At 40.7% G+C, this 19122-nt stretch overlaps 1 pseudogene; it reads left to right on the top strand.

The window, feature by feature from the left end:
• Nucleotides 1-4625: 4625 nt before the first annotated feature.
• On the top strand, nucleotides 4626-5450 carry LOC112858326 (nucleoside diphosphate kinase B pseudogene; annotated as a pseudogene).
• The last annotated feature ends 13672 nt before the right edge of the window (nucleotides 5451-19122 follow it).

Here is a 19122-nt window from a genome sequence, read left to right as displayed (position 1 = left end):
CTTGGTGTCCCATATCTAATGGCTCCTGCAACATGCTCAACACTTATGCACTAGTTCTCTTGCTGGCTGAGGAATGTATACAATCAACTTTTTACACTGGTGCATTAAAAAAAAAAAAAAAAGGCAGAGTGGTAAGTTTGACATGGCAGGGGGATGGTGGGCACCAGCCAGCACTGAAAAGCAGTGGAATCAGGTGTGTAGGGTCTGGGCCATCAGAGCTCCCTCATCAGTGTTAGCTCAACCTGAATGAAGGCAAGTCTTCCGGAGCAGAAGCCAAGGAGATTCTGATCTCTCTCCAGAAACAGTGCCCTTCTTAGTTGTTTTCACTCTTTCTCTATCTTTTTTTTTTTCTTTTTTTAACTTTATTTTTTATTTTTTAAAATTTATGTCCAAATTTGTTAGTATATAGTGAAGCAATGATTTCAGCAGATTCCTTAATGCCCCTTACCCATTTAGCCCATTCCCCCTCCAACAACCCCTCCAGCAACCCTCATTTGTTCTCCATATTTATGAGTCTCTGTTGTTTTGTCCCCCTCCCTGTTTTTATATTATTTTTGTTTCCCTTCCCTTATGGTCATCTGTTCTGTCTCTTAAAGTCCTCATATGAGTGAAGTCATATGATTTTTGTCTTTCTCTGACTGACTAATTTCACTTAGCATAATACCCTCCAGTTCCATCCAAGTAGTTGCAAATGGCAAGATTTCATTCTTTTTGATTGCCGAGTAATACTCCATTGTATATATATAACACATCTTCTTTATCCATTCATCCATCGATGGAAATTTGGGCTCTTTCCATACTTTGGCTATTGTTGATAGTGCTGCTATAAACATGGCGGTGCATGTGTCCCTTCGAAACAGCACACCTGTATCCCTTGGATAAATGCCTAGTAGTGCAATTGCTGGGTTGTAGGGTAGTTATATTTTTAGTTTTTTGAGAAACCTCCATACTGTTTTCCAGAGTGGCTGCACCAGCTTGCATTCCCACCAACAATGCAAAAGAGATCCTCTTTCTCCGCATCCTCACCAGCATCTGTTGTTGCCTGTCATTCTTTCTATCTTTTTAGCCAGAGTTCTACAAGCAATAATATCAATAGACTTGTTTTCTTTTTCTTTCCTAGAATAGCACTGAAAGTACTATTGAATATAAATAAAAGTGGACCATTTGGCAAAATTAATCTAAGTGATAGCAGTCAAAATAGTGAGTACTTTCAGCTGGTAAAGAGTATGTGTGTGTGTAAATTCAAGCAACACTAGATTTTTGCACTTTACTGGATGTAGATTATAACTCAATTTCTTTTTTAAAAAAGGGTCATACAAGACAAGCTACCTGATAATGATACTGTATATAAATAAGTCTTTCCTTCTACTTCTAGATCTACCACAGATCTCCCCTCTATACTGCTGATCATTGACAAAAACCCCAATATGTAATTCGCTTGATATAATTTTTAAAAAATAGTTATGGAGTCACAGGAAATCACAAAAAATTATATAGGGAAGTCCTGTGTGCCTTCCACCTTCCTCCCCCAATGTTAGCATCTTGCATAACTATAAGATAACATCAAAACCATGAAATTTACATTAGTACAACCCACAAAGCTCACTTAGATTTTATCAGTTATACATGCATTCTTGTGTGTATGTGTGTGTGTGGTTGTATGCAATTTTATCACATGTGTAGATTCATGCAACCACCACCACAATCAAGATACAGAACTGTAACACCACAGCACTTGATAGGATTTTATTTTTATTTATTTTTAAAAAATTGTTTTTAATATTTATTTTTGAAAGAGAGATAGAGAGACAGAGCTTGAGTGGGAGAGGGGCAGAGAGCAAGGGAGACACAGAATCCAAAGCAGGCTCCAGGCCCTGAGCTGTCAGCACAGAGCCCAACGTCGGGCTGGAACCCACGAACCATGAGATCATGATATGAGCTGAAGTTGGACGTTCAACCGACTGAGCCACCAGGTGCCCCAGTTGATAGGATTTTAACAGGAGAAAAAGTAGTATTTATAGTCCTCCTCCATCTCCTTCAAAGAAGAACGATCCCTTGGTTTATTTCCTGTTCTGTAATGATGACTGGAGAAAACAGAGACCTCTTGTTTCCCTTGATGACTGTTACTGCTCCAGGGGTAAGTGTGCAACCTGACTGGGTTTTTGACCCAATCAAGCAGAGCAGAGGAGGAAGAGTATGTGGTTGGGAGACACATTTCCACACCCCTCTTTAAGGTATACCAGGTAAGCCTCAATAACTGTGTAACTGTGTACAATGCTGTGTAACTCTGATGATCCTGGCAGATAACTTAAAACCCTAAGGAAAGTCTACATTAGGATGAAGCTGAGGACAGCATAGTTGAGGAGTGGAAAGAGCCTGAGTTTTTGAGGACATCATTGAGAAACTGGACCACACCATTACTGGAGCCCATCCTAACTCTAGACTTACCCTCCAGGGACACTGTGAGATCTCTTATTGTTTAAGTCAGGGTGTTCTGTTATCTTACAGTCAAAAGCAAGACAGGGGCACCTGTCTGACTCAGTTGGAAGAGCATGCAACTCTTGATCTTGGGGTTGTGAGTTCAAGTCCCATGTTGGGTGTAGAGATTATAAATATATAATCTTTATATATATATATATTATATATAATATGTATAATATATAGTTTACTATATATATTTATATATCTATAATATATAGTTTACTATATATATTTATATATATAATATATAGTTTAATATATATATTTCCACTTTGCTTACTTCACTCCAAAAACACTGTTCCTTGGGGCGCCTGGGTGGCGCAGTCGGTTAAGCGTCCGACTTCAGCCAGGTCACGATCTCGCGGTCCGTGGGTTCGAGACCCGCGTCAGGCTCTGGGCTGATGGCTCAGAGCCTGGAGCCTGTTTCCGATGCTGTGTCTCCCTCTCTCTCTGCCCCTCCCCCGTTCATGCTCTGTTTCTCTCTGTCCCAAAAATAAATAAAAAACGTTGAAAAAAAAAATTAAAAAAAAAAAAGAATCCTGGCTCCCTCTTGCAGAAATTGGTAAGCTGATCATGTGGAAATTCAAAGGACTCAAAATAGCCAAAACAACCTTGAAAAAGAAGAGCAAAGAAGACTCACTGATTTAAAACTTACTACACTTTCTATATATGTCTCCTGAGGAAAGGGGGGGAAAAACAGAAATAAACTTTTGGAACTTCCTCAAAATAAAAAGCTCTGCACAGCAAAGGAAACAATAAACAAAACTAAAGGACAACCTATGGAATGGGAGAAGATATTTGCAAAGGACATGTCTGATAGGGTTAGAATCCAAAACATATAAAGAAGTTATAAATCTCCACACTCAAAAGTGAATAATCCAGTTTAAAAATGGGCAGAAAACATGAATATACATTTTTCCGAAGACATATAGATAGCCAACAGACACATGAAAAGGTGCTCAACATCACTCATCATCAGTGAAATACAAATCAAAACTACAATGAGATATCACCTCACACCTGTCAAAATAGCTAAAATCAACAACACAAGAAACAACAGGTGCTGGTGAGAATATGGAGAAAGGGGAACCCTCTTGTACTTTGGTGGGAATGCAAACTGGTGCAGTCACTCTGGAAAACAGTATGGAGTTTTCTCAAAAAGTTAAAAATAGAACTAGCCTACAATCCATCAATTTCATAACTAGGTGTTTACCCAAAGAATACAAAGTTACTAATTCAAAGGAATGCCTGCACCTCGATATATATAGCAGCATTACCTATGTTAGCCAAACTATGGAAACAGACCCAGTGTCCACAGACTGAAGAATGGATAAGGAAGATGTGGTGTATATATATACAATGGAATTTTACTCAGCCATAAAAAATAATGAAATCTTGCCATTTGCAAGGACGTGGATGGAGCTAGGAAGTATCCTGCTAAGCTAAATAAGTTAGAGAAAGATAAATACCACATGATTTTACTTATATTTAATTTAAGAAACAAATGTTTCTTTACTAATACTAATAATACTAATAATACTAATAATGTTTTACTTATATTTAATTTAAGAAACAAATGAACAAAGGGGGAAAAAAACATAGGCAAACCAAGAAACAGACTCTTAACTATAGAAAACAAACTGGTGGTTATCAGAGGGGACGTGGGGGCAGGGGGAATGGGTGAAATAGGTGATGGGGATTAAGGAGTACACTTGTTGTGTTGAGCACCAAGTATTGCATGAAAGTGTTGAATCACTGTATTGTACACCTGAAACTAATATTATACTGTATGTTAACTAACTGAAATTTGAATTAAAAACAAAAAAACCTGCTGCAAACTTCAGTAATCTAGACAGTGCAATACCAGCATAAGGATAGATACACAGATCAATGAAATTGAATTGGGAGTCCAGGAAAAAAATGCTTATATTTATGGTCAGTTGATTTTCAACAAGGGTGCCAAGACAATTCAATGGTAATAGAACAGTCTTTTCACCAGATCATTCTGAGACAAATGGATATTGACATGCAAAAGAATGAAGTTGAATGCCAACATCATACCATATACAAATATTAACTCAGAATTGATTAAAGACCTGAATGTAAGACCTAAAACTATAAAACTCTTTTGGGGCACCTGGATGGCTCAGTTGGTTGAGCATCTGACTTCAACTTAGGTCATGATCTCACGGTTCGTGGGTTCAAGCCCTGCATCGGGCTCTGTGCTGACAGCTCTGAGCCTGCAGCCTTCTTCAGATTCTGTGTCTCCCTCTCTCTCTGCCTCCCCCCACTCATACTCTGTCTCTGTCTCTCTCAAAAATGAATAAACATTTAAAAAAATAAGAAAAATAAAACTTCTAGAAGAAAACAGGTACATATCTTCATGACCTTGGATTTGGCAATGATTTCTTATATATACAAAAACACAACTACAAAAGAAAAAAATAAATACACTGGCATGCATCAAAATTAAAAACTTTTACCTCCGCTTGAACCAGTTCGAGCCCTGCCAGTTCTGTCATGGCCAACATGGAGCACATCTTCATTTCCATCAAGTCAGTCTGTATGCAGCATAGGCTGGTGGGTAAGATCATCAAGCTCTTCAAGCAGAAGGGATTCCACTTTGTGGCCATGGTGTTCCTTCAAGCCTCTAGGAAGCAGCATTGCCATGACCTGGAAGATTACCCATTCTTCCCCGGGCTGGTGAAATACATGAACTCAGGACTGGTGGTGACCATGGTCTAGGAGTGCTAAATGTGGTGAAGATGGAGTGAGTGATGCTTAGGGAGACCAATCCAGCAGATTCTAAGTCAGGTACCATTCACAGAGACTTCTGCATTCAAGTGGACAGGGACATCACTCATGGCAAGGATTCAGTAAAAAGTGCTGAGAAAGAAATCAGCCTATGGTTTAAGCCTAAAGAATCAGTTGACTACAAGTCTTGTGCTCTTGACTAGATCTATGAATAAGAGGTGGACAAAGCATCAGTTCCCTTTGGTACCACTTGGGAGGGAGCTCACACCTGAAGTGTGGAGATTACCTCTTCACATTCAGTGCATTAAAACTTCCTATCCAGAAATGTACCACCCGAGTTCCCTCCTGGATTGAAGGACTTAGTCTCCCAGCTGCTGGAAATGTAGCAAGAAGACAGTGCTCAACTGTCAGCCCTATCTAGGGATTGCCTTTGATGATTAAAACTGCCTTGCCCAAAGTCAGCTTCTTTAAAGGACAGCCCACATTCAATGACTAATCAACACAGGGGTGTAAAGGCCTGACCCCTCATTCCAACTTGGGACAACTCTGCAGAATCATTTCAGATCCAGATCTCCCTGTGGGGTTGGTTTGAAGCCTTTTTCTGTGTCTGCATCGCAACTCTATTTCTCCCTTTGTTCAATCCTGCTTCCTTTCCTTCCCTTTCCCAGGTGTTGATCCCAAGACTACTGTGATGTCCTACACACACACACACACACACACACACACACACACACACACACACAGGCATTAGCATGTGGCCAGTGATGCTTCTTGCCCCTATTGCAAAACATCAAGGGCATTAAGGAATAGGTAGCTGAAGCCTCTAGATTGCAAAGTCAGTGGGACCAAGGTTGTCCTTATAGGATTTTTTCTTTCAATATTCTACCAGTGTATGCTGCATACACACTGGTTCCTTTACCAGTGAGCACATAAATTAAACCAATAACATCACACCCACACTAGAAAGGCAACATTCCTCTTTCAACAACTCTCTTCATGCAGATCCTTATTATCAGGGAAGGGAACACTTTCTTTATTCTTTGGAAAAGAATTCTTTCCTTGTTTGTAAAAGGGAATAAATAAACTCTGCAAGCAGTTGTAGATTCAATGAGTTAGTGTATGTGAAGTCACAGAGCAGTGACCAGCATGTGGTAAGTACTATGCTTACCAAAATAAGAAATGAGAGTATTTCTGCACAGCAACTTCCTTTCTTATCCCAGAAGGACTCCCAGACTTAATGGTTAAAGTTCTGCAGTTTCCCTCTGTGGGAGGAGAGTTGCCTTTGAGACATCATCCTTTGAGACATTTACCTGCATGTGTGGGGGAGGCTCTCTCCCATAAATGTGTTAGAACACTCTCTGTGCTCTATGATAATGCATATTGCATTCCTCCATGATGGGACCTATTGCAACACCATCATAAAGGTATGTGCTTTGTGATTTTTGAAAGGGGCGGATTTACAGTACATGAAGTTTCTTAGGCTTATTTGTCCATGAAATCCACCCTCTCCCTTTGTTGTTGAGTCATATCTGGGAACTATTTATTGTACAGTGTCCTATTGAACACATTTTTGGAAACCCTGATCTCTTCAAGGTGATTGTTTTAATCTAGGAGAATATTTTTCCCAAATAACTGCAGGCTAGGAGTTAAACAGAGCCAGTTTGTGGCCATGACGCTAATAGTCATAACTACTCTTTATTGAGCACCTGCTAGGTGCCAGGTATTGTCCTGAGAGCCTTACAAGCATCACCTCATTTTACTCTCTTAACAGTCCTTATAGAGATGGCCATTTTAAAGATGAGGAAATGGAAGAACAAAAAAGTTAAATAGCCTTCCAAGGTCACACAACAAATAGTGGAGCCAAGATTCAAATCCATGACTTGAAAGTCCATGAGTTTCTATTTCTGGCTTGAACATGGTGGTATAAAGGTAGTTTTTCTCTTCTTCTCTTCATTGCAATCAGCCAAAAGCAACAAAGAGTTGGAGAAACAAAGATACAAAATTCTTTTTCTTAGAAAATAGGAGATAGCTAAAACCCCAGGTATCCACTTCATTCAAAGGATTGCCTAAAGCAATAAAGGTTAAGTAAGGGGGCATGTGGGAGCAAGCAGAGAAAAAAACCTACAGCAAGAGAACACAGTGACTGTGTATCTCAGAAAGAGCTGGATGCAACTCTTGAAATAGAAAGAAACCTAACTTGCTTGTTTGCAATATTGGGGCAAGCATGCCTCACTGGTACCAAGAATTTCCCTGGGACCCTGTTTGGTATTAAAAGACAAAGATGAGCCTTCCAAGGAACCAGATGCTAGCCATATTTGTAAGAATTCTGTCTCTGTAGGAGCACAAAAGAGTCTTTGGGTTGCTAGAATTTCACTGCTGCTTACCTTCATTGCTTCGGGAGAAGCAAAACTCAACATATTCACTTAAAACCCCAAATCAAGAATAACTCCCCTACACAAACTTTCAGTAAAGAGTTCATCAAGACAAAACTCATCTCCTGCAATGATGCAAATTAGAAAATAAACCAGTACAAGGAATTCTTCTACAAAGATCCTCTAAGGAAAAAAAAAAAAAGTGAAAGAAGGCAGGAAACCAAATCGTAGACAAAGAAAATGCACTGGACTAAGTCTCTGTGAAGCAAATAATAATGGTGATCAAATATTCCATCATGAATCTGTCACACATAATGAAGCAATTGCCTCTATGGAACCAGAACATAAAGCAAACAATGCTAAAACTCAGGAAGGATACCGTGAGATGATAGGATGAAATGAAGTGGCCGAGCTCAGATGTCAGTGCCAGCCCAGAGACAAAGCTCATGCATTCATCTGCATACAGTACTGGTAGAAGCCAAAAAAGATGATGATAGCAAATGCAAACGGTAGGCTTTTCTTGTGAGCAGAGCAGGATTAGAAGGTATATTTGGGACTAGGTGAGCTTACCTCTAGAAATCCAAGGTGGTCTGCTCTCTATAGTTTTTGGTCAGCTTAAGGGCTAACTCTAACTACAACTTTCAACAGATATCATGTATTCATAGATTGTGCCAAAGTCCCTCTTGGCTGTCAAATTGTTGCATGGTGAATTTAATCTAAAAGAATCATTACTGAAGGGTGCCTGGGGGGCTCAGTTGGCTAAGCATCTGCCTTAGGCTCAGGTCATGATCTTGTGGTTCGTGAGTTTGAGCCCTGAATCCGGCTCTGCACTGACAGTGTGGAGCCTGCTTGGGATTCTCTTTCTCCTCTCTCTCTCTGCCCCTATCCTGCCTGTGCTCTCTCTCTCTCAGAATAAATAAATGAAAAAAATTTTTAATTAAAAAAAAAAAAAGAACCCTGCCTGGAGTGCCTGGCTGGCTTAGTCAGTAGAGCATGCAACTCTTGATCTAGATCTTGGGGTCTTGAGTTCAAGCCCCACAATGGGCATAGATTACTTGGAAAAAAAATCATGCCAAGGAATGATTACTATGGGTAAACATAGGAATTCTTAAATCCCTTTACACACACACGTACGATAGACAGATGGATAGATAGACAGACAGTGAGACATAGGTCTTATGTATCCTGTAAACTAAATGCGTGGGCCTAGGCCTTTCCCACCAGAGACAACAAATAATGCTACTTTTCCTTCTCATTGCCCTATTATCTTAAGCCCTCATTTAGTTTGTCTTTAGGAAATACAGTTTTGATACTCACCAAATACCATGGAAATTTCTAGAAAATTTTGACTTGCTTCCAAAGTCCATCCCTTGGTCCCACACCTCCTCAGCAATGATCGATCAGTCCATCTCTGAACCATCTTGGGCTACTATTTGCTCTGCCAGATCCTTCCCCCCGAGGGTCCTAAAATGCCCTCCTTCTGGTTGTTACTACTTTCCCTTGAATTGTTTCATCCCAACCAGGCAGAGCCCCATCATTTCTACAGAGTACTAACTGAAACCAGGCTGTGGTGTTTAACAAAGATTTTCTGGAAGCTGGTGGTTAACTTGAGGGAATTGCAACATAGGCCTAGAATCTTCACAGGCCTTGAGGCTTCCACACAACTCCTTTGTGGAGCACAGCTTTGCTTAAACCCCAGCCTGCAATCACATAGTGAGGCCACTAAACTTTACTTCTCTCCTGACCCCATGAGTGAGTCTTTGGGTACATGTTCTTTGCCAAAAATCCAGGCCAAAGTAGAGGAAGGAACTGCCCCAATTGCACCTGTATAAAGCCCCCTTCCAGCAGCCTTGTCTTATGTTCCAGGACCTACCTTTTCCCCAGACTGATTGACAATAGAAATGTCCCATTACCAACTACAGAGCTAAACTTGCCTCATCTGGGTGAATAGCTTCTTAGGAGGTCCAGGTAATTCAGTATTCTGTAGGATCACAATCTAGCTCCAAGTCAGGCATAACAAACCCAATCTATTTGTCTTTTTATAATCTCCTTTCATTCAAGAGAACAATCCTCCATCTATTTTCAGAGTCTTGTGTCCTGATCGCCTGTTTGCACAGCAATGCACATGCATACCTTTGCCAAACATTAAAAATGATATATTGTCTATCCCTTACACGTGATCATTCATGGCAGTTTAGCTCCTTGGAGCCACACATATCAAAACCATCCATTCTAGAAGATGTGGTGGCCAGTCTCTAAAGATAGGCCTCAAAGAACCATACCTCCTGATATTAAATACTTGTGTAGTCCTCTCTCACATGAAATCTGAGCTAACCCCATGACCCACATATCCAATAGAATGTGCCAGAAGTGACATTGTGCCAAATCTAGGCCTAAGCATACAGAAGACCTAACAGCTTCTACTTGAACTTTTGGAAGCTCTGAGCCACCACATAAGAAGTTAGGCTACCCTCCTGAAGAGACCACATAGAGAGGTCATGCGGATAGAGGTCCCAGCCTTCCAGTCAAATCTGCCAGGGGCTCCAGATATATGAATAATGCCATCTTGAAGGTTCCAGCCAGGTCACTATCTGACTGCAGCTGCTTGAGTGGCACGAAACCATAATTTTTTAGAATGCATTGTTGGGGCGTCTGGGTGGCTCAGTCGGTTAAGTGTCCTACTTCAGCTCAGGTCATGATCTGGCAGTTTGTGAGTTCAAGCCCCATGTCAGGCTCTGTGCAGACCTCTTGGAGCCTGGAGCCTGCTTTGGATTCTGTGTCTCCCTCTCTCTCTACTCCTCCCTGCTGGCACTCTTTCTCTCTCTCAAAAATAAATAAACATTAAAAAAAAGAGAGTGCATTGTTACACAACTATAAATAATTTAAATACAGCCTGTTGCCCTACATGAAATTCACAGAAAAAAAAAAAAAAAGAAAAAGAATAGTTTGCCCCTAAGGAGAACTTTCTACCCCTCATCCTTTATCTGCTTAAGGTTGTAAAAGTGTGTTTTCCTTTTGCTATTTCAGATGTGTTAGGGACAGTTTATAATTACAGTTCAAGCCCAAAGTACCCATTATTTTCTTATCCTCCTAGCCATCTCGGTGTGGCTCATAACCTTCACAGGACAGTTTAGCCCTGACATTAGGGTACAGGAAGATCTCTCTCTTCCTTCCATCCTTAACTCCAAAGGTCGAGGCCTTTCTCTATTACAATAAATGAGTTGGTTAAGTTAAACAAACCCACTTATGAAAGAGCATGTATTACATTAAAAGTTTTACAGGTATATCGGAGTACCTGGGTGGCTCAGTTGGTTAAGTGTCCGACCCTTGATTTCAGCTCTGGTCATGATCCCAGGGTTGTGAGATCAAGCCCCACATTGGGCTTTGCACTGTCAGTGCAGAGTCTGCTTAAGATTCTCTCTCTCTCCCTTTCTGTCTTCCCCTCCTTGCTTGCTCACACACACACTCTCTCTCTCTCTCTCTCTCAAAATAAATAAATAAACATAAAAAAAGTTTTATAAGTATAAAAAAAGAAAGAAAAGAAGTACACATATATGAAATTTGAAAATATTAAGCTAGAGATGTAAGCATGAAATGAGATGTAAATGTAGTAGAATAGAATACATAGTATACCTAAGTGCAAGTTAAAACTTTATTCTAATCTGACCTTACAACATGGCATTTGGTAAAAGCCAAGTGCACCTTGACCACTGCCTAAGGGAATCATTACTGAATCAATGGTTATATCAGGTGGCTGTCTTGCCTAAAATATGTTCTTGCAACACAGAGCAAGAGGATAGTATTTTATCACCAATTCCCAATTACCCAAAAGCGATAGCAAGGGTATGCCATAGGTTGCTGACAAATTGTCTTCCACTAGTTAGCTCCCTCTCATCAGTCCTCACTTCACTATTTGGTCTTCATAATGGCCTTCTCCTGTTGGCCCACAATTCACAAGGTCTATAGGAAGACAATCTATATCTCTTCGTTCAGTCATCCATTCATTCAACAAATATTCAGTGAGTACTTACTATAGGATAGGTAATCTTCAAAACATTGAAAACAGGGTAAAAACTGAATTCTAGCTGCCTTATCACTGCCACAATAATTACAGAACCACTTTGTAGTTCACAAAGTATATTCAAACACATTATCTCCTCTGATCTGTAAATTGGTGACCAAACACTTAAACCTCTCAGAGAAGATGAAGCTAATTCCGCCCATTCATCTCTAGGTTGGTAGGATTTGTTTTAAGCACTTCAGCACCATTTAATTAGGGCTATTGTGGCAGTGCATTTCCAAATGTAAATGATGACAGTGACATCCCTGCAGAGAGAGGCCTAATCGTGACATCTCTGCAGAGAGAGGCCTAATAGCAATTTCTTATCGACAAGTCATAAATGTAGGTGATGATGCCATTGCAAAATCACCATTTATAAATAATACAATGCACTGAAAAGCTAAATGCACCTCTGAATAACAGAAATGATGCAAGCTGACATACAGAACTAAATGGACAATATACTATGATAAGCATTTTATAAATACCTACTTACATCATACTAAAACCCAGGTGGGAAATGGGCGGGGGGGGGAGAGCTATACTCACATGTGTTTCTCTCTGGTTCCTGTGTACTTCTCAGAATTTTCCTCAAAAAGTAGTCAGACAGTTTTATACTACAGGCCTTAGGACAATGTCCAGATTTCTTTAGGTGGACCTGCTAAATTATTGAATAAGTTCAGGCAGGTGATATTACTAAATATTTTATTAGCACCAAGAAAAGCATTTTGCACATGTGGCAATATTTTCTAAAAATAGGTAAGTTCTAGAAGCTTCAGGGCTAAAAAACAATACTATGCAAAGAGTAGTGTGGATTTCTCATATTTAAAATGTGGGCATGAGCATCGTATTTGTTAAAATTTGATTCTTTCAATACGTGAAAAAGAATTTGAACACATTTGATATGGGTGGCTGAATGATAGTGGTCATTTGAAACTTATTCCTCAGAGGTTATATCTAGAGGTCAAGAAATTTAATATCTAGTTTTATTTTTCAGACCATAGTGAAGTTAACAAATGTTGAAAGCTATTAATTTTACAGATGATGGAAAAATGATGAGAAAGAAAATGAGAATGCCCTGTTTCCCTATGACTTCAAAGAATCCGATAGACATAACTTCATTCATCTAAGAAAACAACCCTGCTAATTATATTGTACGTAATTATCTTATTATACATAATAAGATAATCTCATGGTTGCCTGTTTTATAGAAAGAGAATTCAAGCCTTTGGAGAAGAATTGTGCAAAAGTGGAAAAACCAGTAAACCTCTAGATCTTTTCTTTGGCTCAGACTACACCTTCCTTGTAACTTGAGATGCATTTTCCCCTGATCTAGCTGGTTCAGTGGATTTTGAGTTCCTCAATAGCGGGAATGTATCTCCTTCATGTCCCCACTCTCCTCCTTCATGTCTCTGCTCACTTCAATTATCTTTCTATCTCTCTGCTCACTTCTCAGTCTTCTGTAGGCTTCTCTGTGAGCGTGGAGTGAGGAGAAATAATAGAACCTCCACATTGGTTGGGGTCTCCCAGAGGAGAGGGAACTTTTTCCTAAACACCAGTGTCCTAGGACCTGACTGCACCCAGCATGGAATGGGCACAGAGTATAAATGGCTTGAGGGTGCTTTGAAACCAAGAGCACCTGAGGCAGCCCCACTGACTTTCCCAGAGCCATAGAGTCAGTTGAATAAGAGCCAAATATTTCCCATGCCCTGGAAGAGATGTGAAGGTAACTGAGAGAGCAGATGAGAGGAAGTCTTATGATTACAAAGAAAAAACAGATAATTGCCTGGACCTTCTGATCAACGAACTGATGAGAAAATAAAATCACCTCAGGAAATTCCAGTGGGAAAGGTGAAGAACAACCAAAACCAGGTAGAATATGGCCATTGAGTCCCAGACACCAACTACTCCCCCTCCTTGTCAGAATGTCCTGACTTAGCCCTCAGATTTGAGACGCAGCCCTAGAGAGAAGTAGAAAGAGACAAGGGTCTGACTGACTGGAAAGGCTTGATTAAGATTACATTTCTGGGAGCACCTGGGTGGCTCAGTCAGTTAAGCATCTGACTTCAGCTTATAATGTCATGGTTCATGAGTTCAAGTCCTGCATTGGACTCTCTGCTGTCAGCACAGAGCCCACTTTGGATCCTCTGTCCCCCTTCCTCTGTGCCCCTCCCCACCGCATGCTTTCTCTCTCTCAAAAATAAATAAACATCTAAAAGAGAGAGAGAGAGAGATTATATTTCTGCAACCCACCAGAATGGAGGCTTAAAGCCAAAAGTTAAGTTTAGTTAAAGCAAAAATTAGAAAAGTTTTGTTGCTTGCACACCCTAGAATGTATACAAAAATCTGGGGGGGGGGGGGCGGTGCTATATATTAGTCTGAGTTCTCCAGAGAAACAGAACCAACAGGATATATATATAAAGAAACTGTATATACCTTGTGTGATTATGGAGCCTGAGAAATCTAAGATCTGCAGTCCACAAACTGGAGACCCAGGAGAGTCAATGGTAATGGTACAGTTCCCGTCTGAGTCTAAAGGCCTAAGAACCAGAAAAGCTGATGGTGTAAGTTCTAATCCAAGTCCACAGGCAGGAGAAGACCAATGTCCCAGCTCAAGGACAGGCAGAGAGCAAATTCTCCCTTCCTCTCAGCCTTTGTTCTATCTAAACCTTCAGTGATTTGATGAGGTCCACTATCATTGGGGAGAGCAGTGTACTTTACTCAGTCTACTAATTCAAATGTTATTTTCTTACAGAAACACCTTCACAGACCCAAAAATAATGTTTAACCAAATATCTGGACACCCTATGGCCCAGTCAAGTTGACACATAATATGAACCATCACAGGCTATCATAGTTTTTACCTGTTCACGTATCTGTCTACCTAGTAGACTATACACTCCTTGTGGTAGGGACCATGTCTTTTCATCTCTGACTCTCCAGCACTTATCCCAGGGCTTGAAATACAGAGCACCTCGGTATATGTTCAGCAGATTCATCATTTTGATGCCTAGCTGAGCTTCATATTCGATGATGACAAACTCCCTTGGGGAAACTAATCCATGAGTCGCATTCATTTATCCAGGAGTTCATTTGTATTGGAGATGAAGAGATGATGAAGGTAAGGGGGAGGCAGCCTGTGGAAAACCCCAATAGACACCTTTGTTTATTAATCACTGGAAATTATAAGGTTACAATTCTAAAGTTCCAATTACTGCAAGAAGTAGCTCTTTAGTGGCTGGGGAATCAGTGCAGGATCTAACCTAAAGCAAAGTCAGGCATTTTTGCCCCAAAGCCTGAAGATAGGGCTGGTTTTACTGCAGGTGCATTATACCTTTGCCTCCAAGGTGTGATTTTATGACTCAAGCAGCCCTTTGGAAATCCTTCCCATCTGTTTCTGCTGGGTGATGCCTGTTATTCAATTGTCAATACTCCATTCCTTTAACTTGAGATTTTGATCCTTGCTAACATGGAGACACATTTCAGAGAAATAATATTTTGAGTTGCTACCAATGCTTGGAGTGACCAAAAGAGTTAAGCAATTTTTTTTACTTTTTTATTTATTTTGAGAGAGAGAAAGAGAGAGATTCCCAAGCAGGCTCTGGGCTGCCAGTGTGAAGCCCAACATGGGGCTCCAACCCACAAACTGTGAGATTATGACCTGAGCCAAAATCAAGAGCTGGACACTCAACTGACTGAACCACCCAGGTGCCCTGAGTTAAGGAATTTTTTAAATAAAAGTTGGTAAAGGTGGAGAAGAAGAGAGTAACAGGTACCTTGAGAAAGAAGCCCCAAGAGTACAGCAAAGAGACAGAATAAACAAATCTGGGATACAGATTGTTTGCAGACTTTGTAGTTCTACCTCTGGCCTACTGTACCTCTGCGAGAATAGAATTTGGTTCCAGATCCCGGAAGACTGGAGAAGGAGAATAGAGATGACTGCCCCTTCCCCTCTCCCTTCCTCACCATAGTCATTGGCACTATAGGAATTGCCCTGGCCTGCTTGGCAGTGGTTTTCTGTCTTAGATTAATATGTACTTTTCTTTTCTTTCTTTCTTTCTTTCTTTCTTTCTTTCTTTCTTTCTTTCTTTCTTTCTTTCTTTTTTTTTAGTTTATTTATCTAAATAATCTCTATATCCAATGTGGGGCTTGGACTCATGACCCCAAGATCAAGAGTCACACACTCCTCCAACAGAGTCAGCCAGGCACCTCTAGTTGATGCTTTTCTTTAAGCATTTTTTAAGACAGAGAGAGACAAAGCATGAACAGGGGAGGGTCAGAGAGAGAGGGAGACACAGAATCTGAAGCAGGCTCCAGGCTCTGAGCTGTCAGCGCAGAGCCTGACACAGAGCTTGAACCCACAGACCGTGAGATCATGACCTGAGCCAAACCCGGACGCTCAACCGACTGAGCCACCCAGGTGCCCCTAGTTGATGCTTTTCTAAGGAAAAGAAGAGAACTGAGTTGGACTACAGTGGAAGTAAACCCTGGGGCATGTGCCAACTCTCTAAATTGTTTCCTGGGCTTGGGATGCAGAGAACTATGTAATTATGAGACTGTGATACATATAAATTGGCTTAAAGAAATTAGACACGTACACCCAATTGCCAAGAGCAATGAGAAAAGACAGATTTGTTGGAGCCCAATGGATTTTGTAGAGGCAAGCAACTTAGAGACTTGGGTTTTCTGATGAGAAGATATTGTTGAATCAAATCCAATTACTGCAAGAAGTATCTCTCACTCTCCAAGCAAAGAAATACTGATGGCTCTGGCAAAGGCTGTGACAGGCAGGATCTGAAGGTGTATCTCAGAACTTCCTGAAAGGATGGACTGCCAGAGCAGTCCACTGTTGTCCTCATTTAACTGTCTTCTCAAATGAGGTGAAGAGGATCTGTCTCTATGTTCATCTCAGCTGTGCTTCTGTCCAATCACTGAACAAGTTATGTACCTGCTTGGTGTAGCTTAGAAACAAGTATGCAGTCATTGGGTAACTTAAGAGTCTTTGGAAATTTAGCATCTCAAAATGAATTGGAGTCAGGAAGAAGATTTGAGAGATATAACTTCCTACTTCTACTTCCTCTATGATCTTCACCCTTTCTGCCAATGGCTCTATCAACTGCTCAGCCATTTGGTTAGCATGGTAAAGTAGCTCTTGGCAGGAGCCAAGTAAATGCTTTTTGAGTGTCTATCACCACTTTATCTCAATATAGGGTTAACAGGACTTTGGTGCTAGAGTTTGAAATGCAGGGGGTTAGTGTGCCCCCAAGGATTCCCCTTGGCAATTTTCACAGGGGGGAGAAACCACACCGGGGTGAAATGTCCCTCCACTGTGCCTGAGAGACAACTACAGGTGCAAGAATACATAAGTGTGTAAGAATAAGTCCACACTGAGGCATCTGGGTGGCTGCTGAGTGTCCAACTTCGGCTCAGGTCATGAACTCATGTTTCGTGGGTTCGAGCCTCACATGCTTTCAGCACAGAGCCTGCTTTGGATCCTCTGTTCCCCTCTTTATTTCCGCCCCTGCTCATTCTCTATCTGTCTCTCAAATAAATAAATAATAAATCCACACTAATGTCACGACTGAAAAAATATTGAAAAGAAACCAAAAGTCATTTGTAATGCTGGAAATGGTATCTCAGAATCAGGATAATGAAAATATCAGCAGTTTCCCCCAAATATCACTGTATTAAAGTTCTCCAGAGAAACAAAACCAATAAGATAGATATTTATATAGATATAGATTTGTGGAATTTTCTTATGAGGAATTAGCTCACTTCATTACAGAGTTGTCTACAAGCTGGAGACTGAAAGCCAGTGGCATCATTTAGTGTGAGTCCAAAGGCCTAGACCCAGGGGAACCAATGACGTAAAATCCAGTCCATGGACAGGAGAAGGTGAAATGAGATGTCCCAGCTTAATCGGTGAGGCAGAAAAAATAAAAAGCAAATTCCTCCTTCCTCTGCCTTTTGTCCTATTCAGGCCCTCAATGGATTGGTTGACATTCACACACACTGGGGAAAGCAATCAATTTACTGAGTTCACGAACTCAAATGCTGATCTCATCCAGAAACACCCAGACACACCCAGAAATATGTTTAATCCCAGCAACCAAGGTCAGTCAAGTGGACACATAAAATGAGCCATCACAATCACAATCTTTAAACGTGTCATACATATGTGTATATTTAATGCATGAGAGATTTTCATATATATGTATTTTTTTTTAGTTTAGCACCTTGCAATGTTTAGTTATTTTCTCCTTCACGTTGGCTTACATGGTGATTTTTTTACAAAGTATTCATCAAAAATTTCTTTATTACCTTTTATTTTTGATTTAATTTATAAGCAGTTTCACTTAAACAACATTCAAGGGATATTTTTCAGTGTAGGCAAGAGAAATGTGAAGGGAAATCCCCCCTCTCCTCACTTGTAGTTCATGTTCACAGGGTTGTCCATCCTACCACTTCCCCACTCTTCCCTTGCATCTAAAATTATCCCAAGATCATCTGGACATGTTCCCTCTAGTGAATGTCTTCTGTGGTCACTTTTTATGATCTCTGCTCCTAAGGAAGTGAATGCAGATGAAATGAGGCCAAGCCAGCATCCTTTCTCCAGCCTTCCTGTTTCCTTGCTTCTGTCCCTGCACAGGGACCCCAGAGACCAGGAAACCTCTGCCAGTCCCTTCTTAATTCCTACAGAAGTAGCTACATGTCTACCCAAAGCCTTTTCCCCCTTCTTCCTCACTGATAAACTTTTATTTTACTGCAAATGTTGGTATGTTCAGTTCAGTAACTATGGTCAGTTACTTTTCTGAGACTCTCAGGTGGATGGATGGGAGTGGGTGAATGGCAAAGTCTAGACTGGTGAGATGGAAGAGGAAATTGAGTAGGACATCTGCAAAGCTCAAAAGGGGAAAGGGCTCACCTGGCAGACGCCTTAATATTTTCCCCTCCCGCGTTCTTGCTTGTGTATATTAAGCACAAACACACAGCCCTACATATGTTTCAAGGATATATGTGTATTCAGGAGCATATCTACATCACATCAGAGTGGGAGGCCTACAATTAAGCAAAGGAAACGGCTGGTGTGGGTGGGGAAAAGTAAATTTAAAAAAAAAGAGAAGGGCCCTGTACAGACTACTGATGAGAATGTATTCTGAGACTGGTGTTTGTTTAACTCAACTCTGCACCTGGTATCTTGAATAAAAGGGGAGGGGGTGGAGGAGGAAGGCAAAAAGAAAAGAGCCAGTGCAAAATGTTATTGTCAATAATCTTATAAAATTCTGCAGTATGACACATGGAAATCATTCACCTGGCATCAACTGACTCAGGAAACCATGAGGAACCAAGAGAAAACTTTTCTAGCCTCAAATCTTGTGCAGTCTGACTTCACACCTGGGAGCTCTCAAATGTCCAGTGGTACAGCAGCCAGGGCTCTGTGGATGACTAAGGCGA

Source organism: Puma concolor, chromosome B1 (assembly GCF_028749965.1).
Source record: "Puma concolor isolate L17-30 chromosome B1, mPumCon1.1.hap2, whole genome shotgun sequence".
In the NCBI taxonomy this organism is placed as follows: Eukaryota; Metazoa; Chordata; class Mammalia; order Carnivora; family Felidae; genus Puma; species Puma concolor.
Note: the sequence above shows the minus strand (reverse complement) of the source record. Positions and strands in the feature narration are given on the sequence as shown.